Here is a 26,933-nt window from a genome sequence, read left to right on the forward strand (position 1 = left end):
CCATCTTCTTGACCCCACACAAAGCAAGGCAATTAGCCAGCAAACAATCCAACGTATCCTCCACAACCATCCGGGTTCTGATGACGAAATCCTGGAGGAGTTGCGGGCGCGGTACATAGGCGATTTCGAACCCGCACAAGGACTACCTCCAACCTACAGCGGGAGCGACAATTACGACCTCGACAAGCCGATCACTATCACTGAGGTGCAACAAGCACTCCATGCACTCACGCGAAACACCACCCCAGGCAAGGATAAAATAAATAACAAGCTCCTGCGCAATCTGGATGATGGCACCATTCAGTCTCTTACTGACCTCTTTAATCATCACTGGGAAGCGGGTACACTACCAGCAGACTGGAAGCACGCGGACATCATACTCATTCCGAAGCCAGGCAAACTCTCCAGCTTAGAAAATATGAGACCAATTTCACTGACTTCATGCCTAGGCAAGCTTCTGGAACATGTCATCCTCAATCAGCTTCAACCTTACCTAGAATCCAGCGACCTCTTTCCCGAAACAATGTTCGGATTCCGGCCCCACCTTTCTACCCACGACATACTTCTTCAGCTGAAGGAACAAGTCCTTGAACACGTCTCACCGCACAACACCGGAGTGATTTTAGTACTCGATCTCAAAGGCGCTTTCGACAATGTGGCTCACCATACCATCCTTACAAACCTAAGCCTCACGAACTGTGGTCGTAAGACTTACAATTATATACGCGCCTTTCTAAGCAACCGCACGGCCACAATAGGCATTGGCTCAGTCAGAACCCCGACGTTACCTACCCGCAACACAGGAACCCCACAAGGTGCTGTTCTATCACCCACCCTTTTCAATATTGCTATGATGAAATTACCTGACAAACTCAACGCAATACCAGGAATCAGGCATGCAATATACGCCGATGACATCACTATCTGGACCACCGCTGGTTCCGAAGGAGAGAAACAAGACGCCCTTCAACAAGCGACCGACGTCGTCCAGCAATATGCAAAATCAAGTGGTCTCCGGTGCTCCCCCGAGAAGTCAGAACTATTAGTCGTTCGACAGAAATGCCGAAGAAAACTCAATGAACTACCAAACATCACACTCATCCTCGACGACAAAGAAATACCCACAGTAAACCGCGTCCGCATTCTCGGACTCCACATACAACAGGACGGCGGAGGCGCATACACCATCCAACGTCTCAAGCAGACCACCTTCCAGATCATGCGAATGGTCAGCCGTATCACCACCAAACAATACGGACTGAAAGAAGACGACATAATACAGCTCGTCCAGGCCCTGATAATCAGCCGCATTGCCTACGCTGCCCCGTACTTGCCCCTCACTCCCAAGGAGATAGATCAATTAGACGTACTTCTTCGGAAAGCCTACAAGCAAGCGCTCGGCCTACCACCGGGAACAGCGACACTCAAGCTTGAAGCCCTAGGAGTGCATAATACTATAAGAGAAATAATAGACGCCCACCTCACAAGCCAACGAGAACGACTAGCCCTCACACCAACAGGGAGAACAGTCCTAGCGCGCCTAGGCTACCCCACACACAGCAAAGGCCACGAACAAGCAATCCATCTGGCCCCCAACTTGCGAGAGCACATCAAGGTAGCCCCTATCCCCAGAAGCATGCACCCGGAACATCATGCCGATCGTCGCCAAGCTCGCGCAAAAGCTCTACAGACAAGATATGGCAGTCTCCCCACCACACTATACACAGATGCCGCGCAGTACCCCCAAAAAGCAGCCATGACGGCCAGCGTTGTCGACTATAACCTACAAGAGGTGGTCTCGATGACTGTCCGCACTGCCAGCACCCTCGTAGCGGAGGAGACAGCCATCGCCTTGGCCATCACCTCTAGTCTGACCAACGAGTACATCACAATTATTACCGACTCCCAGGCAGCTTGCCGTAGCTACGCGAGAGGTCGAATATCTTCAATCGCCCACCGACTCCTCAAACAGGCCTCGGCATTCCCGGAACTTGAAATAGTGTGGACTCCAGGACACGAGTCCCTCCGTGGAAATCAGCTTGCGCACGCTGTAGCCCGAGCTCATGCCACCCGGGCGCCACAAGAGAGGAATACGGACGCATCCATGGAGCCCGTACCTTTGCAATACAACGCCATACTACAACACCACAGATTGAACAGACGACAATACCCACCTCCACACAAGACCCTCTCACGTGAAGACGCCGTAACATGGAGACAACTACAAACCAATACATACCCACATTTAAGCAGACTACACGCAATGCACCCTACACTATATTCATACAAATGTCCTCTTTGTAATGATTACGCCTCCCTATATCACACCACATGGGCGTGCCCCAACGTGAAGGCGGCCCCGCAAATACCCAACCCCACACCCGAGCAGTGGGAGGCCGTGCTGACTAGTTCGGACCCTCGTAACCAGCAGCAACTGGTGCGGCGGGCCCGGGAGACAGCAAGAGCCGCAGGAGCCCTGGACTAAGGGCGCCTCCCGCACAAGCAGAAAGACACCTGCTTGTCCTTTCTTTTATTTTTTAAATAAATGTTTCTCCTCCTCCTCCTCCTCCTGTACCGAATCGCAATAGTGTTCCTAGCCCGTTGCGGCTGTCATCACGGAACATGCTTCGTGTATTAGATCATTAGGTTTGGCTTTCCACTTGCAAGAAATAAAGCAATGGACGCCAGAGAAACCCAGTGGTTCATTGATAATCTGTAGGACAGAAGACAATCTTTCGTAGCAGTAGTGAAATTGCAGAGTTGAATTAAGTGTAAGAAATCCGGCTTTATATCTACATGCGGCTCCCAGATCTATACCATAGAATACAGCCGCCGGCGTATGCTGCGATGATGACACCAAGCTATGAGTTCTTAAGGAGCGAAGTCCATCGCCTCCTGTCAGATTTCTCTCCTATTGATAATGATGGGGCCGTAAACTCTAATCAAAGTGAGCAATAATTTCTGAAAAGTTAACATGATGGACACAGGAGGCGCTATCGGAACGGCGTTGAAGCACGCATTCAGCCGAGGTGTTGGCATAACGAGGGGCAAGTGATCTAGAACTTTGCTGAAGACATCCTATCTGCCTCCGTGCAGACTCGCATGGCATCAAGAATGCAGCTGCGGTGAACAAAAGAGACGGGAAGCTGGTGCCTTTTCTCCTTTCCCGTAGTTTACCAGCTCATTCAAGGAAATACACTTCAAGTTATCACGCGCAGGAATGGCTACATGACGGAATGACGACGGAAGATGACAACCAGTGTTATTGTGCATACCTTGCTGCAGCTTCTTTTACATTTTTTTTACTACACATCTCATACCGTACATTGGGTCTACACGCGCTGGTCATCTCGCCACATTTCTCTGTCCGGCTGTACCCAGTAATTCAAACAAAAGTGAAGTTGATTGGTTTCTTCTCTTCCTAATGTTTTTTGGGAAAGGTCCTTCAGCTGGGTGGTGTAGGGCATGCCGATAATTTTTTTAGGCTACGTGCACCTCCGTGAAGAGGGTCATATTGCGCTTCTTATTTTGGTCGGGGAAACTCTTCCAGCCGTGACCTGAACGAAGCTCAGGTGGTTTCCAGAAATGTTTTTGTTTGTTTTGTTCTCTCCTGCCCGAAAGAACAGCAAGCTAACAGGCTAATCGCATACGTATATGGCGGTGCATACGTGCAGGTGATCTCACCCAAATTCTGATGGCGGTACTGCTTAAGGCTTTATGGGCAATAATCGACCAATAAAGTGGTATTGCGCGGTGGCTTGTGTAGACTTGTACCATATTCAATTTTGCAACCCGGTACTCCTAAACCGATGCCTCCAACCCTAGGGTAACCTCCCTAAATCTAGGAAATATATGACGTGTTTAAATAAAAGAAATTTTCACCCAAATTTAGGAAAACTTTTAGCAATTACAGGGAAGGAATGAAAGCTGGAAAACCTCAAGAACAATTGCGGCGACACAACAACGATTCATTCGTGGAACTAACGTGAAGGCGGGTTTTGATTTTAGTAACCGCAGGTTACCTGCGCGTTATTATGCAAATTATTACTTATGATCGTACTGACGCGCAATGGACGCATCTCACCAAGCAAACGACAGGACTTGGATGCCGTAGGTCGGTAACTGTTGCCGTTCCTGCTTCTAGACGTGCTTTTGGATTATGTGCACCTTTAAGGAAATGTTGATCTCTAATCGCCGAAACGAGCATCTGCCGCAAAACTAAACAAAGCAGAAAGACTAATCTCGGCGTAAGTAGACGGATACGTACCTATCGCCGAGCGCTATAAGGCGGTCCTGGAGCATGGCAGCCGACTATTCATGTGTGCACTATACTAGGGACCACCCAGACGTGCAGCAACCCCCGCCAGAGTATCACTGGTGTCGTCTTTTGGCACGTTCTGGTACGGAGGAAAGCAAAAAAAAATGTAGCTGTGGTGGTGCAACACCAGTGCGCGGCATGCAATTGAAATTTATTGTAAATCTTTTACATTGGTGTCATAACATTGCACATGTTTCTACACTGAACAGCCTTTGTAGGGGAGTTCCGGCACACATCTTCCTTGAAATTTGAATCAATTTCCCTGTCAATCCTGTTTTGTTTTTTTTTTGTTTTTTTTTTGTCTGGAGAATAGTACATATGTGTTCTGTGAATACGGCTTCAAGTAAGGATGTGTCTTTAGTATACTTCTAGCTCTGCGGTATTATTCCTGCTTCAGTGCAGTGACTTTTTTTTATTTTAAAACTACCTTAGAAATAACTTTCAAGTAGAAACGCAGTCGGTTTGCATATTAAGAAATTCATATTTACAGAAACCTCGGGACAAGCAACCGCATCTTGGAATATTTAATAGAATTATACATAATTTTATTATCGAAGTTAAGTGAAAATGGCACCAGACGTTCGTACAACTGCCCTACACACGAATATTATACACTTATGTGAGCACTCTGGATGACATGTTCTTTCAGCAATCAGATATACTATTTTGATCAAAGTTGTCACTCTTAATAAGTAGGCTTTCCTGAAACGTAGGTGTCATCGTCGTTTCGGTCACCTTTGCATAAACTAAAATACGGGTCCTACGAGCACAATACCTACACGTGGACGCGAAGGCGAACAGCTTTCTGCCAACTTTTAAAGCGAATAACTTTCTATGACTACCGTGCGTGTTTCCTTGGACTTGCTTACTTAAGGCAGCGAGCAATGCTGAAGCGCTGCGACAACCCTCCCCTCCAATCCTCGCCTCTCGCTCCTGCCGTGGCGGCTGCCGATCTGGCTCCGGCGACGGAGGAGGAGGAGCTTCCACGTGCCGGGGACACCACTTATAACGTATCGGCTTACGCAGCTACTATACTAACGTGCATCTCTTCTTCCCTTTTTCCCCTCCCCAAGTGTAGGGTTGTACAACCGGGCATATCCTTGCTTAACCTCCCTACGTTCAACTCTTCGTCTTTCTCTCTCTCTCTCTCTCTCTGGTGGCGAGTGGCTCTTGCCTCTACGGAATTGCACAGGCAAACATTGACGCTTCTTAATTATGCTCACTGCAACATATACAGGCCAGCGAAGGCGTCATTCCTTTAGTAAAGCAAATAGCTCTCTACAGAAGTTATTCCATTCGCCATGCCATTCGCCTGCGCTTTATCGCATATATATAAAATAAAGTCAAGTGGTGTAAGGTTTTGAAATTTACTTTAGTAAGTGCTTAAAAAATTCCCCCTCAAACGCGTCTTCACCCAAGAAGCGATGCAAGTGCGACGCCGGGCCTAGCAAGAACACCTCCGCAATACGGCTGCGAAACGTACCCGTACAAAAAAAAATTATTGAGAAGGCATTGAAATATTGTTGGTCAATGTTGAGTTTTTTATTGAGGAATTATTGAGAGCATGTTGGAGAATTGTTGGGTTAAGTGTTGAGCACTCTTGAATAATGGCCACTGAAATCAAATTGAAGCACCATTGGGTACCTCAATGTTGAATAACTGTTAAGTTACCATTGAAAGTCCATTGTGCTTAAACGGCCCGTTGTGTTCGTTTTGTCCAATGGTTGTTGAGTTACCATTGATTCTGCGTTGAACTAACGTTGTGGTAGTTCTGTTGACCTGTTGAGTTATTATTGCCACATCATTGAAAAGCATATCGTGGCACAGTTGAGATGCCATTGAGATTCCAGAAGTCGCCATTGAAATATGATTGACGTTTCGTTGGGCTAGTGTATTTTTATTGATATATAGAAATTGCTTCGCTGTTCACACTTGCATGCCCCGGTGCCTGCTCATAACTTTCCCAAACACAAACAAAATCAAAGGAGAGACTGATCAACTTGAAGTACCTTTATCTACACTAAAGATGTGTGCATGTGAAACATTATTACAGTACATAAGGCACCACTACATCGAACCTGGAGACACAGGCTAGTACCTACAGCACTCTAGCAGTGTAAATACATCTGAAAAAACCTATACATATGAATCCAATCAGAACGATCATTGTGCTCTTCACTTTCGACTTAAGAGGAAGCTTTAGCTCGGGCCCAACTCCAACGCGGCCTATTCAAATACATGTAAAAACGCAAAAACGCTTTTCTGAGACAACCCCTGGACCGATTTTGATGAAATCTGTTGCATTTGAGAGAGTAAGATAAATTCTAGTGACTGTTGGAAGCAGAATTTTGATTTACGGCTTGAATTTTGTTACAAAGATTTTCAAAAATTCAGAAGTTTGAAAAAAAATAGAAGCATGAAGTTTACAAACTAATAGCTCTGCATGAAGAACAGATATCGCAGTTCTGTAAACGGCATCCATTAGATCATTCAAAGCGGACAAATATATGTCATTTTACATCTTACGTGAATTTGTTACATTGTTTACGAGGGTTCTGCAAAAGTTGTAAATACATATTATTATATTTTTTGAGGTTCATGTATAAGATGTCAAATTTGTCCGCTTTAGATGTGCTATCAGATACAATTCACAGAATTGCGATATAATTTTTTCTTATTGAGTTACAGAGCTGTAAACTTGATAGTTTAGTTTTCTGAAAATTTGCACTTTTCGTCAATTTTTTATAAAAAATTGACGACCTAACTCAAAAATTCGAAACCAACAGTCACTAGAATTTAAGTTTTTCTTTTAAATGCAGCAAACCCAGTCAAATTTGGTGCAGTGGTTGCCGAGAAAAACAAATTCTCCTTTTACATGTATTTAAATAGGAACACCCGAGCTAAAGCTTCCTCTTAAGTTCATGACTAGAAGGCAAAGCGACTCAAAAGGCAGGGCTTAAGCATACCCTTGTAACAACCAACTTTGAACACATGAAGACTTGCAGCTGCTTGCATGTGAATACACAAAAGACATCTGAATATGTTACATTAAAATGTTGCGCACACTAACACATCACAGGAAGAGCTACGGCTGACTGTGAGAAGGCCAAATAACCAACTTGAAACAAATGGCTTCACGTAAATATATACAACCTTTAGCACACGTCTTTCACCGTGATTAAAATTTAATGAAGTACCAAAGTAGACTTGCCTGAGCTTTGTATTCGAGATATATATACTTTCATGTTGCCCAATTATTTTATAAAATAACATCACTCAACTTAGCTATTATTTGACGAGACATCATTTAGAAAGTTGTCGGGCATGATGAACACCTGAATCGTGTTTCTGACAAGCCAGGATTGCTTTCTTCAGAAATAAACTTGTAAAGCTTTTGTGTAATGAAAGCAGCTTATCTCCCTGGCACATGTCAAGAACAAACAGTACACCATTTGATTATGTTAATTTGGGGTACGGAGGAGTTCGTGGCATTTCCTCAATTTAGTGAGCTCATTTTCAGGTAATATTTCTGGACTTGCACAAAGCTAATTAAAGCACTTTTTGGGGCCTTTTTTTCCTATACCCAGCAACTAAGTGCTACCTCAGTCAATAAAGAGATAAGGAAAGGCTAATACCTTGAACGATAAAAGAAGAAATAATTATTTAGCACAGAAAATTGGTAGTAACACATGGCTAACACAATTCCAAACAGCCAAATAAATGGTCACCTGCACTTTCAGTATCAAGCACCCCAGAAATAGTCTTACAGTATGAGAAAAGGTTCCAATGACTCGACAGCCCGATTGCTGAGACAGTGAAAAACGCAAATAAATCATATACGAAACACCAATTACCTCAATTTCGCAGATAAAATGTTATTAAAATAGCACCAGAATTTTGCTGCATAATATACATAAAGGTTGCATAAAAATTGGGACAAAGCAGTAACTGAAAGACAGAGGGAGCTACAGCGCACCCATGTTGAAAAAGATTACAAGGAAAATGATGTATATGCATATTTAAGTTTACAATTTTCGCTCGAACATATAGAAAAAGGACGCATGCACTTAGAGCATAAAAAGGTTCATGTGCCTGGAGAATGCAGCGCAGTACAAAGAAGCGTCATGAGAACCGAAAAGTAGATCTTACTACGAATGCTTGCAACCTACAATCAGGCATGTGCCATGTCATGCCTTGAATGGATGAAATTCATAAATCTTACACAGAAAGGAAGTTACCATCACTCTTATTGGCTTCCTCAGGGGACTCCTTGAAATTGAACTAGAAAAATGTACTCAGTGTCAAAAACAAAGAGAAGATAAGACCCTATAGCGTTCTTCCTGAAATAAACAGCGCAAATAACTTCATGTATCAATTCTATGGATACTTCGCCAATTCGGTGTACATTTATATTTCACAACCACCCAAACAGAGACGAGAAGGATGAATTAAGGTAGGAACACACATGAACGCTGACTCAAGTAGAAGTTTATTCGTGAAGACGAAGATTTTAAACACACTGGCCAACTTCACAAAGAAAAAGCCATGGATGCGCAGCATACACAGCCCGGTACAACAAAAAAGGACCAAAATACGTCCTGTCGAATAAACATGTGCGTCAAAAACTAACAAAAACATGAAACTGAAAGGTTTCTCCTGTAAGCGACAGTAACTAGAAGTACTGTAGCAACTCTTTCCCACTAAGGGTCAGAGAAATCTTGCTTACGAATATTTCTTCGTGATCAATAAATAAAGCTTCCATAAGTCATTTTGTGTTCTGGTCTTTGTGATGAAACAATCGTTCTTTCTGCTCTATGCCGCAACACCAGAGGAGTTCCAGAAGCAATATTTATTGATCACAAACGAAACAATTGCGTAACCAAGTTATCTGTTGCCCTTAGTGGGAAAAAGTTGTTCTCAAAAGCGTATTTCCCGTTGGGTAGTATAACTTATTGGACAAATCTTTCGCTTTTTCAATAGATTTGACCGATAGTTCTCGTTTTTCACGCACGTTTATTCTACATGACATGGCTTTTTCATATTTTTTTCTTGTCGCCCATGGCTGTTTCTGCCACGCACGCACGGATTTTTACCTTTGCCAAGTTGACCAGTGTGTTTAATACCTTTGTCATCAAAAGCAAACATTTAGTAGAGCTTGCACTCGTGTGTGCTCCTACCTATTTCGTCGTCCGCCTCTGTTCGTGCTGCTGTTTACAGTACCCACGTATCACTTGGTTAGGCTGGTAAACATTCTCACAAACAAAAAGTAAATGCCTCCCCTCAAAAGGTAGCTCATCCTTTACTACTAAACGCCAGAGCAAATCGAAAGTATGCCTTCACAGCGTCCATGCAGCAGCTAGTACACCATAGAGTTACACAAAAAATAGTTGAATATCCCACTTGATGGAGATTGGCAACAGAGATGCGAGCTTGCTAGTGAATTAGCCACATATCAACAGGTGTCTCTTGCACGACGCCAAGGTGCTTTTGGCGTAGAACACCTTAGCATCTGGGAATTTACTGCATACGTAACCTGTGAGAAGGGAATGTGGACAGAAAATGAGATTGCGCGGATTAAGAATCTGCCACACAGTGCACATAACTACGCACGGAATAGAAGTACACACTATACTGGCAGGTAAAAATTTGCGACTCTTTACGAGTGCGGTCGAAAAAACGAAGGAATGGGTTGCTACGGTAAATGTTAGCTAAAACACGCACAGCGATGTTTCACAGTGGGGAAAATATTCCCGGCTCTCTCGCAGAACCAAAGACCACGCGACAGTGCATAGCCCATACCAAACAGATATAGAATCTTTGGGTAGAAGTCCAGTAGAAGGGATTACCTAAACATACGCCGAGAGCGATGCGACCGTGAGCGTGCCTGTACGAGTGAGAACATGTACCACTTCTTTGAAGCTAGCCGCGCTCCGGCGTGGCTCCGATCATCCCACGCGATTTGTGTGCAGAACGTCGCGTACACGCCCTTGCGTTGCGCGGTAGCGTCCGCGCAGTGAGCTAGCTTCATGCACGCGTCATTCTTCATCGCGCAAACGGTGCTCGAGTGCGACGCTTAGCTCGAGGCGACAACGCGCCGATTGGCGCTCCTTTCGCTTCTGGAAACAACGCATATTCGGATCGGTCCAACTCAAAGAGGCAGCAGAGAACGGTGGCATGTTTCGGTCATCGCTTATTAAAATTGTACAGTACGACTTCAACGGCAAACCGCCGCGCTAGATAAAGATGTCTACTGCGGTAGTTTTGGCGGTGATAGACGATAAGGTGAGCCCGTCGGCGGCTGTGTTCTTTGACCACGTCACCACACCTCTGTTCATTTGCGCTGTGTATCCGTGTACAGTCACCGCGCGGAAGCTGTGACTAATCGGTTGGCCGTTCTCCGAAAATCCCAGAAAGGCGAAATATATTTCGCGGTGCGCCGCATCATTAGCCGCAACCTAAATCGAGGCGCGCTTAACCGCTACGGCACAAAATGTGATCACACTAACCGTATGGTATACGATGAGCCACTACGGAAAAAAACATTCTGATGTTCCACGTGCCAAACCAACGGTCTGATTAGAGAGTTTTAGCCCAGCGGGTTTACGGCCAGCGGAGCGGAGTGGGCGAGCGGAGACGCGACTGCGCATGCGCACCACGCTGAGGCGGCCAGCGGTTTTACGGAGCAGCGTTTACGCCCGCTGGAAAGCACTCCCCAGCGGAGCGTATACGCAGCGCGCGAGCGTGCGTAAGGGCGCGGGGGCGTGTATGGGAAATGCAAGACGGCAGCCGCGAACATGAACGCCGGCAGTTCTGCATCGAAGACGGCGACTGCCGCGCTGACCCGTACATTAATACTCAGTACATTATTAACAAATAATGCACTGAGAACATGTAATATATCTTTATTCAACATTTCTTGAAAAATAAAAGCAAGCGTAATTCAATTTCATTTCTCAGTAACTCCTATTCGAACCACTAGGTGGGGCAGCAAGGCGCCCCGCTCTTTACTCCGTTCGAGCGGGTGATCCGCTGGGCTAAAATTCTTTTTTCGCGAGCCGCTCCGCTGGCGCAACGGCGGAGACCGCTCCGCTCCGCTGGCCGTAAACCCGCTGGGCTAAAACTCTCTATTATGAGGCACGTCGTAGTTGGGGGCTCCGTATTAATTTTGAGTTCCTGGAAATTTTTACGTGCATACAATGCACAATGCACGAGCGTTTTTGCATTCCGCTCCTTTGGAATGCGGCCGCTGCAGGGATCTTATCCACGACCTCGATCCCCAAATTGCCATGGAGGCCGCCATAGTTACGAAATGCGTAAGCGTGAAGTGCAACACTGCCTTCGGGTACGAGTGTGGTACAAGCGTAGCACAGCTGCACACCTGCTGCACGATTATTTGTCGCGGTTCTCCTAAACTCGTAGTGCCTGCCTAAATACCTTGAAAGGCAGCGCGCCTCTCACGTACCGGAACGCGATAACAAGCGCTTAGACGGCATACGTGAGCCGCCATGAAAAATGACGTGGCCACTGTACAAAATTATTACTGCGCAGAGAAGCCGATCCTTATGTTCCAATTGTGCTCTCTCATACAAATGAAGGAAACGTTATTAGACATGAACAAATGAAGCAATGCAATTTTACGCACATGGGGCGCCGCTGCCTCTTCGCCTACCATTGTTTCAAACGAAGTGACGGCGGCAGCGAGAGTTAGTATCGCGCGCATTTGCTCCGGGAATGCGGTTTGCTTCAAGAAAGTGAACGGTGTGCTTAATACGTCACGCTCGTCAATGTCAAAATAGAAAAGAAGGCTACGTGCCCAAGAAAACGAGATTACTTACCTATCTTCAGTAGTGCGGCTGCGACTGTTTCGGGGTGCCTTCTCTCCAACAGGCATCATGGCCTCTGCCGCGCAACTCATCAAAGCCGTCAGGCTCGCACATCAGTAGAAGACTAGTTGTTGGGTGAGCCAACCACTTCACCGGATAAACGTCCCACTTATCGTCGTTAAAGCATTTCACTAAAATGTACGTCATGATGTCCGAAAAGAAAATACTTTCATCAAGAAGCACGAGGCGTGAACCACCGCACAACTGCAACCGAATAACTGAGTCCGAAAGCCGTTCACAGCTTCACATGGCTTCACTATCGTATTCAGTTATAAAAACCTTTCAAACACAAAATAACGGCACTTAAGAACCACTAATTAATTAGCAATAATTTTTCATCAACTAACCTTGATAAATTATTACGAACTACCTAATTTACAGCGTAAACAACAAATACTACGACAAAAAAATGCGACTACGAAACTAGCGGTAACCATGTGTACTGTTGCAAAAGTGTGCGCAAAATTAAGCTCGGTTGCGCCCGTTTGCACGCACACATACACACCCAAAGGCTACCTTAACGTTTGTTGCGCCACCTAGAAATAAAACTTACTACTAGTTTTGCTATTTTTACAAAAATAAAGTTTCTAAAATAGTTTGTAGCGTTTTTGCAGATGACAAGGTGACAAGTAAGGTACAATAAAAGTCCGTTACCTGTATTTCTTTCATTTCCCTTTGGTGTTCTTAACTGAACATACGAGACCTGCAGGCTTGGGAGAGGACGACCGATCGGCGAGGCTCAAATAAATCGCGTGCTGCTTGCAAGGCGAGAAACGGGAGCAGCCGCAGATACAGCGATTAGCTGTGATACTGTTGCGGCTGTTGCTGAATCTGAAGCTCGTTGAAGTCAATGGTTATAGCGGCTGCGCGCTGCGATCTGAAAGCGCGTTCATTCTTTGATCTCTAGTACCACGGACATTGGACAAAAACTATATTTCCTTTACGGACAGAGGGTACGTCGCAGGAAATTTGAAGATCTCACCCGTGTATGTTTGTAGCGTGTGCGCGCTTGCATCCTACGGTTCCCACAGTGCGTCCAATGCTCGAAGGTATCGTCGTCGCCTGTCGGCACCTGTCTTATCGCCGGCCACGCTGCCGCCGTGTCTACTTTTGGGGAAGTCCACATGCGCGTAGTGTTAGATATGGAGCTGTTTCCTGCGATTACTTCGAGTTCCCCAAACCACTTCGAGTCGCAGCACAGCTAATTGAGGAATGCCGAAGCAGGAAAGCGCATTCCAGAGAAGCGGCCGAGCAAACAAGTTTAAGGCAACAAGTTTACGTGCCAACAAGTTCGTGCGCCGCCGGGATTAGCAGGTGGGCATCCGACAATGAAGCAGGTGCAGCCCTCCCCTTCTCCTCGTTCGATGTGCATTGCCAGTCTGCGAGGCAAGACCGCAGCAAGCCGCCAGGTGTGACACCACGACACGGGCGCCTACCATTGGCTGAAAGTGGCGTCATCGGAGTGGACTCTCCCATTGGTCAAACATGACGTGACTTGCAGTGCTCGAAGGGTTTATAAGAAGCCTTCCAGAGAGACCTGAGCATTCTGGGACTTTCCCTGTTTCCCTGATTCACCTCTCTCGAACTTCTTGCCGCGGGCCGCAGCGTCCGAGTTGCTGCCGGCCCGTAATGACAGTACGTCTGATACTTGTCGCTCACCTCCTTGTAAATAATGTAGAATAAATCACCCCCAAGTTTTCGGTTTCCATCCCGAAGTCCCGTCCTTCAACCCCTACATCTGGTGGCAGCGGTGGGATCGCCTCCGAACGCATCAGCTGGTGGCAGCGCTACGGATCAACCTTCGTCGAGAGAGATCATAAGGAACCGGGAAGAGCGACGAAGAGAGAGCCTTCGTCGAAAGAGGTCCGAAGAAACTGGGAGTAGCGAAGAAGGAGCGAGCCTTCGACCCAGGGAGTCCGGAGGAACCGGCGACAGCGGACGAATGAACCGGATGGCAGGGTGCTGCAACCGTAAGTGAGCGCGTGGTTTTTTTCCTTATGATTCGCCAGACTCAAAGGTTGTGTGTTCAATTTTGATAGTTCTGGGAATCGGGAGTTTGATGCATTGTGTGTTTGCACAAATTAATTAAGGAAAACAGTTTTAACCACCTGTCGGGGCAGCTGCCATGGATCTTAGAAGGTTGACGAGGTTAGACTTGTTGTTGGTGTGCGACGATTTGGGAGTTGAGGCGGACGAACGGATGGAAACGCCAGCTATCATAAAGGCGATTCAAGATAGTGGCAATGATGATGAAAGCATTGCGCTTGCTTGGGAGGTGATACAGGAGCCACGGGAGCGTGTGCGTCGTGTACGTTTGCGAGAGCGTCGTGAGCTTAGGAGTGAGCGTCAGCGTGAAGAACGCGAGAATCAACGGAAGCATGAGCTTCAAGAACTTACTCTTAGGTGTGAGCGTCACGGACGTGAGAATGAACGCGAACGTGAGCGTGAGCAAGAGTATGAGAGAGAGAAGGCAGCACTGATCAAAGAGATACAGCATTGTGATCAGTTATTGGCACAGAGACAACGGCTGTCTGAGAATTCTGTAGGTAGTACAGAGCGAAAGAATGAGCAAGTGTCTAGCGGATTTTCGCCAGAAGCCGACGAGAAGAGCAGTGCCTGTGAGATTGGCTGCCGATTCATAAGCGAAGGGAAAAGGCTAGCTGCTAACGATGCCTTAGTGGCAACAGAGGCCGTTAAAGGCGGCAAGGAGAGCGACGAGGTGCTGTGCCAACAGATGACTGTAGAGACAGCTAGGCCAGCTGCGAACAAATTGGCACAGTTACCGCATGTGTGGGTCGCTGGTAAGGTTAGCGAGGTTGCTAGCGAGGAAAAGGGCACTGTTGACGCGACAGACGCGAGCACCCATGTAGAGCCAGATGTGCGTGCAGAAGTGAAGTGCGAGCTGGACGATGCAGTTGAGAATAGTTCTCGGGGTGGCGAGCTCCGTAGCTCAGGAGAGAACAACTGCATTGTTCAGGGATCGGTGCGGCTCTCCGACAGTCTAGATAGCCTAGATAGGGATGGTTCAGTTATTAATCATTCGGACTGTGCGCGTGAGACAGCGATCGATACCGACGGGCTGTGTGTCGATGCACAGCGTGCGCTGGGCAATGTAGTAGAGGGCAGTTCGCAAGAGTGCGAGTTGTCTAACTCGAGTAAAGCCTGCTGCATTGTGCCAGAGTCGGTTGAGCTGTCCGCCAGTCGAGGCAGAGAGAGTGTTGATTTAAATGTAAATCACTCAGACTGTGCGGGTAAGAGACCGATCCAGGCCGAAGAGATGTGTACCGGCCAGCACGAGGCACGAGAAGGCGACATGAAAGCGAGTGCTAAGAGAAAGCGCCGTAAAAAGCGCGGTAAAGACCGAAAGTCGGTAATTGGTGTAGCGCCGCCAAGCATGGCGAGAAACCCAAAAGGGCAGGGCGCGAGGAAGAAGGTGCGGTCGTCTAGGACGATGTTGACGCATCGAAAACGTTCAAGCCACCGGTCAAAGGGGGACCGCGAAGAATGTTCTGCACGGACGCGGACAGAGGGCACGAGGCTGTTAACCTCCTCGTCGTTCCGTAGTTCTTTTCATAGCTCAGCGTGCAGTTCGAAGAAACGCAAAGTGGCAGGACGAGACCAGGTGGGCAGTAGCGACGCGGTCAATCGAGTTTGTGTTGAAAGCGGGGCGCGAGGACGCAAATTGGCAGGAGACCGTAACGTCTTGGGGGAGCTGATAGTTAGTCAGCCCTTTTGTTGTCTCTCGGCAGCCAGAGTAGCTTTCAAGCCGCGACCACCGCGAGGACGGCTCAGAGTATGAGTCAGACATAAGCGTTTGGAAAGGGAGGCCAGGAGCGCTTCCGTAGAAATGAAGTGTCTTGTTTTTTATTTTGAGCATCGGAAAGTTTTTCGCGAATTGAGACTGGGATTTCTTTCAATGTGTAAAGTTTGAGCTTTGTTTATGTTTTCGTTCGAGAAGCTCGAGATTTGAAAGGTGTGTTTTAAGTAAACATGTAGTCTCGCGAGATGCTCATTAATAAATAGATAGGCTTTTTTTGTGTGTATGTGTGAGTAACCTGAGGGTCAAGGTTATTGTTGAGAGGCCTATCGTAACGCGCGTGTGTTATTTAACCTTCTTTCTTTTTAAGTGTTTTGAATTTTCTAAGGTTAAGCGCGTAGATTTTCAGTGAGTGCATGATTTGCACTGAGAAGCGTTCTTAGTTCCATTAGCGCATGTCCTGTGTGGACGGAAGGAAGCAGATTTATGACTGGGTTGCTCGTGTGTATCGAGGGCAGCCGTATTCTGACTTCTATTATAAGTATGCGTGGAACGAGTTATTAAAAGACGCATCAGTTTAAGGGTTCTGCGGAGTGTGTAAGTCCCGCAAGTTTAATTGTTCGCTTACGTCACGTGTCCTGTAGGACTTTCAGGGAAGAAACGTGTATAAGCGTGAATGAAAAGTTTGCCTACAACGCAAGTACGCGTTTTGTTTAGTGACCACAAGGCTAGTGCGCTTGTGATTACGTACTTGTGAGGTTGACCAGATTGTTCAATGGCACCATTACGTGCGATAAGTACGCCACTGCGATAGATTGGAAACATGCTGTTCGTGTAGTTAGGCCACTTAAGTTATGTTCGGCTGTTTTCATTTGTTGTTTGCATCGTTAACGACCCTTTTTGTTTTGCAACAACAATAGTAGTCTGGTCTTGTGGGCAATCGAGGAGAAATGGATAGCTGTTTGGAAGGGTGGTTGGAACTGTTTTGTCAAAATTGGGGAAATAAAAGATCAGGGTTGATTTTGACTCAGTAATAGCCTGGCGAGTCAGGGGTGAAGAGCCTGCGCTTACGCGTGGTGCAGCGCTGTGTTGTTTGGTTTGTTTGACGTATGTTCTCCAGGGCCCAGGATCCCGAGGGTTGTCAAACGAGGCTCGACCCCAGTACCCTGCAGCTTCTTTCAGCGTTCCTCATGGCCAGCGAATTGAGTTCACCGGCCATTCAGAACAACCGGGGCGAGGACGAGCTGTTAGATATGGAGCTGTTTCCTGCGATTACTTCGAGTTCCCCAAACCACTTCGAGTCGCAGCACAGCTAATTGAGGAATGCCGAAGCAGGAAAGCGCATTCCAGAGAAGCGGCCGAGCAAACAAGTTTAAGGCAACAAGTTTACGTGCCAACAAGTTCGTGCGCCGCCGGGATTAGCAGGTGGGCATCCGACAATGAAGCAGGTGCAGCCCTCCCCTTCTCCTCGTTCGAAGTGCATTGCCAGTCTGCGAGGCAAGACCGCAGCAAGCCGCCAGGTGTGACACCACGACACGGGCGCCTACCATTGGCTGAAAGTGGCGTCATCGGAGTGGACTCTCCCATTGGTCAAACATGACGTGACTTGCAGTGCTCGAAGGGTTTATAAGAAGCCTTCCAGAGAGACCTGAGCATTCTGGGACTTTCCCTGTTTCCCTGATTCACCTCTCTCGAACTTCTTGCCGCGGGCCGCAGCGTCCGAGTTGCTGCCGGCCCGTAATGACAGTACGTCTGATACTTGTCGCTCACCTCCTTGTAAATAATGTAGAATAAATCACCCCCAAGTTTTCGGTTTCCATCCCGAAGTCCCGTCCTTCAACCCCTACAGTAGTCACCGTGTTGGCAAGTGAGTTTCGCATTCTTCTGTTCCCCGAAACGTGCTCATTTCGGATCGTACCAATGGTTATGTCATCTAGTGTATGTTAAAACGACGATGGCATTTGTACACCGGCGAAGAAATAAATCGTTATGAACTTGGGCGGTCATGAATCTAGTCTAACGTTGCAGTTTTTACGTAGCGAAAATCGCTACGAAAGTGGGGCGGTCCCGGAGATAGGCGCTTCAAAGCGCCAGCTGTAGCGACAGCACCAGGAAGTGGCACACGGCGCACATGCGAAGCATTTCAGAGCTTACTGGCTTTCGAATGAGAGGAGAGCATGCGCGCGCTCGTGGCCTATTGGTTAGAGCACCGGGCTCGACGGCCGACGTTCGATTCCACCCTATCGGTCACACATGATTTTCTTATAATGAAAGCGAGGCGAAAGAAGAACCTACCTGCCGCAAAGTGACAGGAATGAGGTTGGAACGCATCGCAAAACATGTTTGGAATGTCTTCATATGCGAGTCCTAATTATTGTATACTGGACTCAACTGCTACACAACAAAAGAACAACTAGAAAAATCAACACAAATTACCCAACAAATTGTTTAATGAGAACACTCAACGGTAATATTGTTGTGCAAGGATTGAGTGAACTCAATTGCTCTTGAAAATTTGTTGAAGTCAGTTGTTTCAACAATTCCTTAACAATATATCAATGGTTAATCAACACTCATTTTTGTACGGGCTATAGCCCCGAAAGCGAACGTCCTCGTTTAGATTGAGAATCATGTTTCCGTGGTTTCTGCAGTACGCTTTTATTTCGTGAAACTTCTCCCGCCTTACACACAACTGCTCGGCCTAGTCAGTGTTACAGCTCTTCGAGTGTTTGTGTAATCGGGTCTTAGCTAACGTTTTCTTTGCATCGTGGTTAGCTCAGTTGGTGGAGCGACTGCCCTGGAAATGTGATGGCGCAGAGTTTGAGCCAGGCACAATGAAAACGTTTTTTACTACAAAGGGTTCTTTCTTTACTTACAGTTACCTGTTTCTTATGTAATCTCAAGCTATCTTCCTGTGGATTCGCTTTTTGTGTTTGAAATCAAGTGTAATAATATTTAAACCAGCGTTAAGTATAGCCTGTCTGCGTAAAAAAAGTAAGGCTACTGGAGTTGGCCAGCAAGCAGGCAAGTCTGAGTTTACTAAAACAAAAGGATACTTCATATACATAAAAAAAAGAAATAACTAAATTCATAGAGAAGATGGCGCTGAAACGTTTGTAACAAGCAGCATCTAGGCACACGCAATGAAAATCCAAAATGTACGTGACGCTGTGATTCGGGGTCCTATTTAGCTATTCGTAAGCACTTGGGAGAAACTAGAAAAATAGAAGTTGACCCTTGCGTTCCCTGGATAAAACAAATGCATGCAAGAATGGAGGATTCCACTTCCCTTCCGTGGGCCGCGTGACTACTTTTCTCGCTTTTTTTTATGTTGCTGCTGATTTATTTTCTTAAGTGTGCATTTACTGCCTTTGTCTGTGCACTTCATTATATTCGGTACTAATACCACTGATAAATTTTGTTTCACTAGGAATAAACCGGCACAAAGAATAATAAGTGAGGTTTCGGAGCGTAAAATCTGTCTGAATGAAAAAAAAATGAGACGTTCTTCTGCTATCCCTGCTCGCGCCTCTGCGTGTACGGCGATAGAATGAAGAAAACGGAAAAGTGGAAGCTTTCGAAGCATTACCTCCTGCAGCTTTACTGCGCAGCCTATGGTGCAGCCTCCTTTTTGAAGATGGAGTGGCAGCAGAGGCAGGGTTCACTCTTTCCAAAAACCTGGATTTTGAGGCAGGGGGCGCAGATCGATTAGATTTACGCAGCTCGGCGGATATTGTTGTTGGGCTGCGTTCCCGCGCGTCCAGTACAGCGAACGAAGTCTGAGCGTAAAGCTACGTCAAAATCTGAAAGAAATGGGCTATGTGCTGGGAGATTGAAGAAGACAACGTCACGTTTCTTCCTCTATTGCGCTCTCGACTGAGTCGATTTTGAGTCTACGCACGCGCGGGAACTTACAAGAGAAACAAAGGCTGCTAGGAGTTTGAACGCGTGGCCATTTGTCTCATCTTATGCTGGCCGAGTTTCGAGCTGTCATGATGTCTGGGGCTCTTTTTTTTAAAGGTCGTCCACCATGTCCACTCACGCTGCAACGATCGGCGCAGCCGGAAAAATGGCAGCTGAGCGCGATATGGCAGGTAAGCATAATCTCTGAGCCACACGCTTATCAGTATAGTACTTCATAGCAAATATAGTTCATTCATAGACACTCAAATATCCGCGAAATAATGAAATAGCACAGAGCACGGAAAATCTTTGGAGCTAACGAAATATTGCACGGCAACGATCTGTGCAGTTCACGTGCGTAACCCTTCGTTCCTGATTCAAATTAGCGATCGAAAAAAAAAGAAACTCTCATGTATAATTTCTCGCCTTCAAAGTACATTATGCTGATTTGAAAATAACGCACCGGGAAAATGCCGCTAGAACATCTCGTTTTCATACAACTGTTATCATAAGCTCTTGTAATGCGCTTCCAGTGGTTGCAAACAATTCGTCGAGATGGGGCTGATGATGTTTTGATAATGTAGAAGACAATTTAGGACTCACTTCCGGCTCCCCAGCAATACACGCTTGATCGCATGCAACGCAACTACTGCAACGGTCAAAAGAAATAGGCGCTTCATAAAAGCTAAAGCACCAACGAATGAGGGCAAGGTGCTTTGACAGTGTGTCTCTTTGGACCGTTCAAAAATGAGTGACCTCAAAGGTACACATAATCTTGCTGTGGCATCGATTCTGAATTGCATTAACGTTAGCGTTCAGAGGCTAGACACTTGCCCTGAGTAAACGTTTTCTCTGAATGGCTCAGCTCAGCCAGTTGTAGCAGCAGAGGAGATAGAAGCTGAACGTAACAGTGAAAGCGCAACGCTTGATATCACGCTTTTCAGCGAAGTCTATCGAAGACAACATTCTTCATAAATATTTCACAAAGTATAATTTCTCCATGAAATCCTCATGCAGAGTTGATATGGGCTACGCTATACCGGCAAGTGCACACTGTGTTGAACTTGGCAAGGTGACCTACGACATTATCCTTCAAGTAAAGTTTATGTGTAAGTGTCAATATTCGTGCACCACTCTACATCTCCGTCTGTGCTATCTACATGTTTCTGCAAGGAGCTCACAAGCCTGATATTCCTCTGTCATGAAATGTCCAATGTTCTTCGGGAAAAAGCAAAATACACTTAATGCTCATATGTGTCGGTAGGTGTTTCTATATGAAAGAAAAGAAATAGCACGTCTAATGTTCACTTAATTTGCCTAAAACGAAAGCTGTAAGAGAGTGATCTAAGATGAACTTCCCTTAGCGTTAGTGCGCAGCCACATGTCTAGACAGCTAGAAATTGATTTCCGTGGTGCATTCTTTTATGTCTGCTTTTTTTTCTGTGAAGGCATTCAAGCAAAAACGCAGACAGAACAAGCAAAAAATAGTACAAAAGATCTGATCAAGTTCTACATGAATGTGCGTAGTTCGTGTGCATACATTTGCTCGTTACATCGAAGCACACTTTCCTTCATTGGCAAGTGAGCTGTGGTTACACCCTCCCATCCGCTTCCATCGTTTTCATGTTTATATATAGTTCTTGATGGGATTTATTTTTCGTATATGCTGGTACATAGGCGGACCTCATATGCGCAGCCCTGGCTGAAGAGAAGACATAATAAAGTATTATTAATTTCTTTTTGCTCTACTTTACCCTTTTAGACTTTTAGACAATTAAATTGTACGAAAACATTGCCTATTACTCCTTTTTGTATGTGCGTAGTTACTTCATGGATGTGGTAAATAAAAGAACTTGACTTGAATATATTTTCCAACATTTGTTCTGACGTTGACGTAACTCTTAATCACTCTCCCGCTTTCGCTCCGCAACTCGCTTCTCTGTCATCAGCTGCATCGCACATCGGGCACTCTGCTTTCACAAGTTGTGTACGGCGCGAGCTAAACCTTGTGATTGCAATAACCATATCGATGATGTTTACAGAGCACGCCGTCTTAACAAATTACGGAACAGCAGAGAATTAGAGGACGTCGGAGGAACTCTACGACGTTCTGTGTATTTGCCTTTGTCGCCGTGCATCTCGAACATACTTCTTAGCTCGTTTATCTGTTTGTTTCCTGCCGTAATCATGAGTGCCGCAAATAAAAATCACGAAAAAAAATCAGGGGTGTACATCAGGAGGTAGAGCGCTCACTTAGCGTGCGAGAGGTACTGGGATCGATACCAAGCACCTCCACTGGAGCACTTTTCTTTGCAGCGTGGGAAAAAATGGATAAATGTGGAGTTTAATGCCCCCAAACTCGATAGTGGGTTCTGAGGGAAAGTTCCGGAATAGTTTTGACCGGCTGGGGTTCTTGCACTCGACTTCCACTCCCACAAGATGGCGTGGGTTAGAGTGCCTTAATTAACTCTACCTTAATTATCGGTGCCTTAATTAACTTTGCCTTATTGAACACCGAAGGTCGTGCGCTCGACTCCCACAAAAGATGATGGGGGCGAGTGCTTTATTTAACTCAACCTTCAAGAACTGTGCTTTAATTAACACAAAACGTCGCAGGTTCGAGTTCCACCAAAAGGTCAAAGGTTCGTAGTTTTTTTCGAGCATGGCGTAGTCACGCCGAAGCTGGATTATCCGCCTCATGAGCCACGTAATGATCTCACCTTTAAAAATGCGGTACAACCCATCCTGCGATGACGGTCGATGGTAATGCGTTTATATCGAATTACTTTAGCGTCAAAACGCATTGCCGTCGTCGGAACGAGTAATGTATCAGGCGCGTGCAGCGGGACTACTCCATCGCGTTTCACTATAACGGTCGTTGGCATCCAACACAAAGGCCGCCGTTGCAAAACCGTTGCCTCCAAAGTGCACAAAAACAAAGTAACAAGCGTGCACACATGCACACATACCACCCTAAGAATGCTACCGCATTAGAACAAAAGGGTGCAGTTCTTCATTTGCCTAACCACCACAACACGCTGCGTTTGAAACGTTAGCGTGCAAATTTGGCCTGTGTGTCGCTGGCGGGGCTTGGGAGAACCAGCGAGCCAAATTACTTTGTTGTTGCGTGTTTTTCTTTTTCTCAACAGAGACGTTTGTCATTTGCGCGGCATCAAACCCTTAACACCTTTTCCCACCCCAAGTCTCTCCTGCCCATATTAATGCCACGCACGTTGTTCTGCAGAGATTCGACCCCGCAGCCGGAATAAAAGTGACACCGTGTCAAACAGCCTCCACTATTATCAACCACCTCCAGGGCTAATTCGCCGTGTGGTTAATTACGCACTCCACGCAGAGACGCCAAGTACAGCTGGACGTAATCACGGTTTCACGGGTAGTGGGTTCACAATATACACCTATATGTCTTTGAACCCGCCACCTCCCATATTCGAAGGAAGAAGCGTTCATCGCATGTTGTCACGAAGCTGGTCATCACATCATAGTCCGTGGAGGTATATGTGCCGTCATTGCATCGTAGATTGCGACAACGCATTTTTAAGGCATTTCAAGCACTTTCCGTGTGCTGTCTTTATGTATGGCTGCCTGTTTGTCTGTCTCTGTGTCTACCGTTTTCCCGCCAACTTGGATCACTGGACAGTCTATGGTCTATAGTGGTCCGCAGCCTCCGGCTGTTGTGTGATATGAGGGAACCGGATTCGAAGGCGATCATCAGGCCAGCTTGGATCACGGGAATCTGACATTGCATACGTGCCGTATCTCCGCCACCTTATGTTACCGAGCGTGTGCTACAACTTACGTGCGGTCGTTCAATGAACCTCGTTCATACCAACTTGGATTGCTGGGCACGTGAAACTAGATATCTGGCACACTTCCATGAGCCTCTTGGATGTGGCTTTGGGGCGAAGGGTATATGCAACTCTGTCTGTGCCGCGCTGTTAATTTGGGCAATAAGTCCTATCACACATTACCCATCCGCAGAGCCTTAGTTTATATTATGTTTTATCCTCTTTGTTTTCAGCAGAAACTCTTGTGATACCCGTGGCGTCACAAAGTCGAGAAGCTCAACGCACTTCACATTCAGTGCTCGTGTTTGCTGCTCGGAATCCACGCCGAGCTGCCGTCCGTTTTCGCGATATTAAAATTGGACAAAGAGAGTGCGTGTGTCTGGGTGCAGCTTCTTGTTTCAGCCATTCCAACTGATTTAGGCGTTGAACAGCTGCATGCGTTTTGTGTCAAAGATTGTTAATAAACCAAAAGTAAGAATGTGTGCATTCCCAGGGCGAAACTGAAATTACGGAGGCGGCTAAAGAGACTAAAGAAGAGGAAACCTTGCTCCAACATTTCGCATTGTGGAATGTTAATTTCCGGTTTGTTATCGGAAATCAAGAATCATGTGGGCATAGACAAAACACGTTTATACGAGGAATCAGTAGCTAGTTTCATTATAGCATCACCGGAAAAGTTTGGAGAACTATTTCGCCTAAATCCTTGTACTGGGACGTTCGAAATTGAAGCGGAACAGCTAACTGATTTTTAATGAATATTAAACTCATACAACGACCACTTCAAGTCTATTTTTGCTAAAGATGGTGGTACCATCCTTTATATTTTTTTATGTCTCCTTGCCACGTATGCCAGACCTCCTAATCTCAGAACTAGGTATCTTCAACATGCTGTTAAATCTGAATGTAGAGGATTCACCGGGGCCAGACAACGACCCAAATTCGTTTCTTCAAAAGTATGCCAAATGGGTGTGTAGGTATTTGCACGTTTTATTTAAGAAATCATTATGCGGTGGTGAATTATCGAATGACAGGGCGACCGCCAGATTCAAACGGTTGCGTTTGATTCTGGCTGTTTCTGGCGTTGCGTTTGATCGACGCCATGGCCTGATGAATGAGGCCGTGGCGGCGACGATGGTCGTGGGACCATTCCCCGTACGGACAACAACATCGAAGACTGGGGTCTTCAAGGGAGTCCACGACGCTGTAGGAGCCATGGCGTGAGAGGCGCACGTCCCCAACGTGGAACACGGAGGGACGTCAGCAAAAACTCTCTTTCCTTCTTGTTCTTGTTATTTATTTTATTTATTTTATTGTACCCTCAAGACCGAAGTATTACAGAGGGGAGTGGGTAAAAATATATATATATATATATATATATATATATATATATATATATATATATATATATATATATATATATATATATATATATACCAGAAAAAAAGCAGTTCTGGGTCCGGGTAAATATTCACAGTGAAGTAGACGCGCGTATGAAGCGGTTTATTGACGTTTCGGCCGGGGTCCGGCCTTCATCAGAATGCAAAGCGGAATCTGAAAGGCCCTTCTGTTTGTCCGATGTACCGTTTTTTGCAGAGCGTACATTCAAGCATATATATTACGTTTTTTGTGTCACAATCGAAATCGCCTTTGATTTTTAAACAAAAGTTTGAAGACGTACTAGTAACCTGTTGCGATGTGGCCATGTAGGGACATACTTTACATCGCGGTTTTCGACAAGGATGGCATCCGATGGCATCAGGGCAGTCAGTCTTAGATGATGATGCTAGTATATCTCGAATATTTCTAGCTTTACGGTATACTGCTTTAGGCGGATCAGAGAATATGTTTTTGAGGCGTTCACTTTGCATTAGAATATTGTGGTGTTTCTTTAATACATGCGAATATATATATATAATATATATATATATATATATATATATATATATATATACAAATAAATAAACAAAGCAGCAATAAACAACAAATGTGGTTAGTTAATTGCATCCGGGAGTAATGATGTCTGATAATGCCGAACGAAACTTTGAGTTGTCCTTGATTGCGACAACTGCGCCGGGAAGGTGGTTCCATTCCTGAGAGGTCCTAGGAATGAATGATTCGTTACAGGTTCTGGTGCGGCACTGAATGATTCCAACCTTGTGGCTATGGTCGATGCGAGAGGAAATGTAGGTAGGAGGTGATATCAGATTATCGCGTAGGTACGAATTGTGGAAATATAGTTTATGAAATAAAGCAAGGCGAAAGCACTTACGCCGGGCTGAGAGAGGAGCAAGCAGCAAAGAGTTTTTCATGGCAATTACGCTTGATGTACGGCTGTAGTTGCTATGAATGAAACGTACGGCATTGTTTTGGATTAGTTCGAGTGATTGAGTAAGGGTTTCGAGATGCGGGTCCCAGATGGATGAAGCGTACTCCATTTTACTCCTAATAAGTGTTTTGTATAGAATTAATTTTAATGATGTAGGAGCAGAAGAAAAGTTTCGGCGAAGATAACCTAGCATGCGATTAGTATTGTTAATTACGTTATCGATGTGCAACGACTAAGAAAGTGATGAGGTTATGTGGACGCCTAGGTATTTATACGAGGTTACGACCTCCAGGGGAGTATCATTAAGGTAATAGTTCGGTGGAGGAATATGGCTGCGAGTTACACGCATACATTTACATTTACTTACGTTAGGTTGCATTAACCATACGTCACACCAGTTAGAGATAGCGTTTGTATCGTCTTGGAAGAATTTGTTATCAGATTTGTCCGAGATTTCACGGAGGATAACACAGTCATCTGCGAAAAGGTAAATGTTAGAACAAACGTCATTGGGTAAGTCGTTAATGTAAATTAAAAAAAGAAGAGGGCCTATAACAAAAAGGTGACTACAGAACACGGCCTACTGTATAAGGAGCCACCTGCGCATCCCGTGGTCGCCTACGGCAGCGCGTGGCCCAAGAAATACCACGTGATCATTGAGTAGGGACCAAGCGTGCCGGGAGAGGCCGCCAGTGTTCACTCTCAAACGCCCGAAACGCTCCGGCCCTGCCTTTAGGAGTACGGTGATGACGGTAAAAATTCGCAGAGGAACTGCAGTAAACTCCGCATTTCACATTATAGACAGGCTGCGGCTAGAAAAATGCGCGGCCATACATGCGAGATGCACTAAACCCCAGATATTTGGTATCTGCGCTGTACAGTGCAATGAAAATTGAAGCTGTTTTCAAGGCGCAGCCGCGCGGCTGATAGGATTGAAATA

General features: G+C 45.9%; 1 protein-coding gene across 9 annotated transcripts in view; it reads right to left on the minus strand.

The window, feature by feature from the left end:
* The window catches only part of LOC135902034 (uncharacterized), a 436,762-nt gene that overhangs the window by 193,142 nt on the left and 216,687 nt on the right, over nucleotides 1-26,933 (minus strand). For 3 of the 9 annotated variants that reach the window (XR_011513949.1, XR_011513947.1, XR_011513951.1), the window contains one exon: nucleotides 4,268-4,397. The exons of the other annotated variants lie outside the window; for them this stretch is intronic. The gene's annotated coding sequence lies outside the window, so the exon portion shown is untranslated. The remainder of the gene's footprint in view (nucleotides 1-4,267; nucleotides 4,398-26,933) is intronic. 9 annotated transcript variants of the gene reach the window in all.

This window comes from Dermacentor albipictus, chromosome 4, assembly GCF_038994185.2.
Source record: "Dermacentor albipictus isolate Rhodes 1998 colony chromosome 4, USDA_Dalb.pri_finalv2, whole genome shotgun sequence".
Lineage (NCBI taxonomy): Eukaryota > Metazoa > Arthropoda > Arachnida > Ixodida > Ixodidae > Dermacentor > Dermacentor albipictus.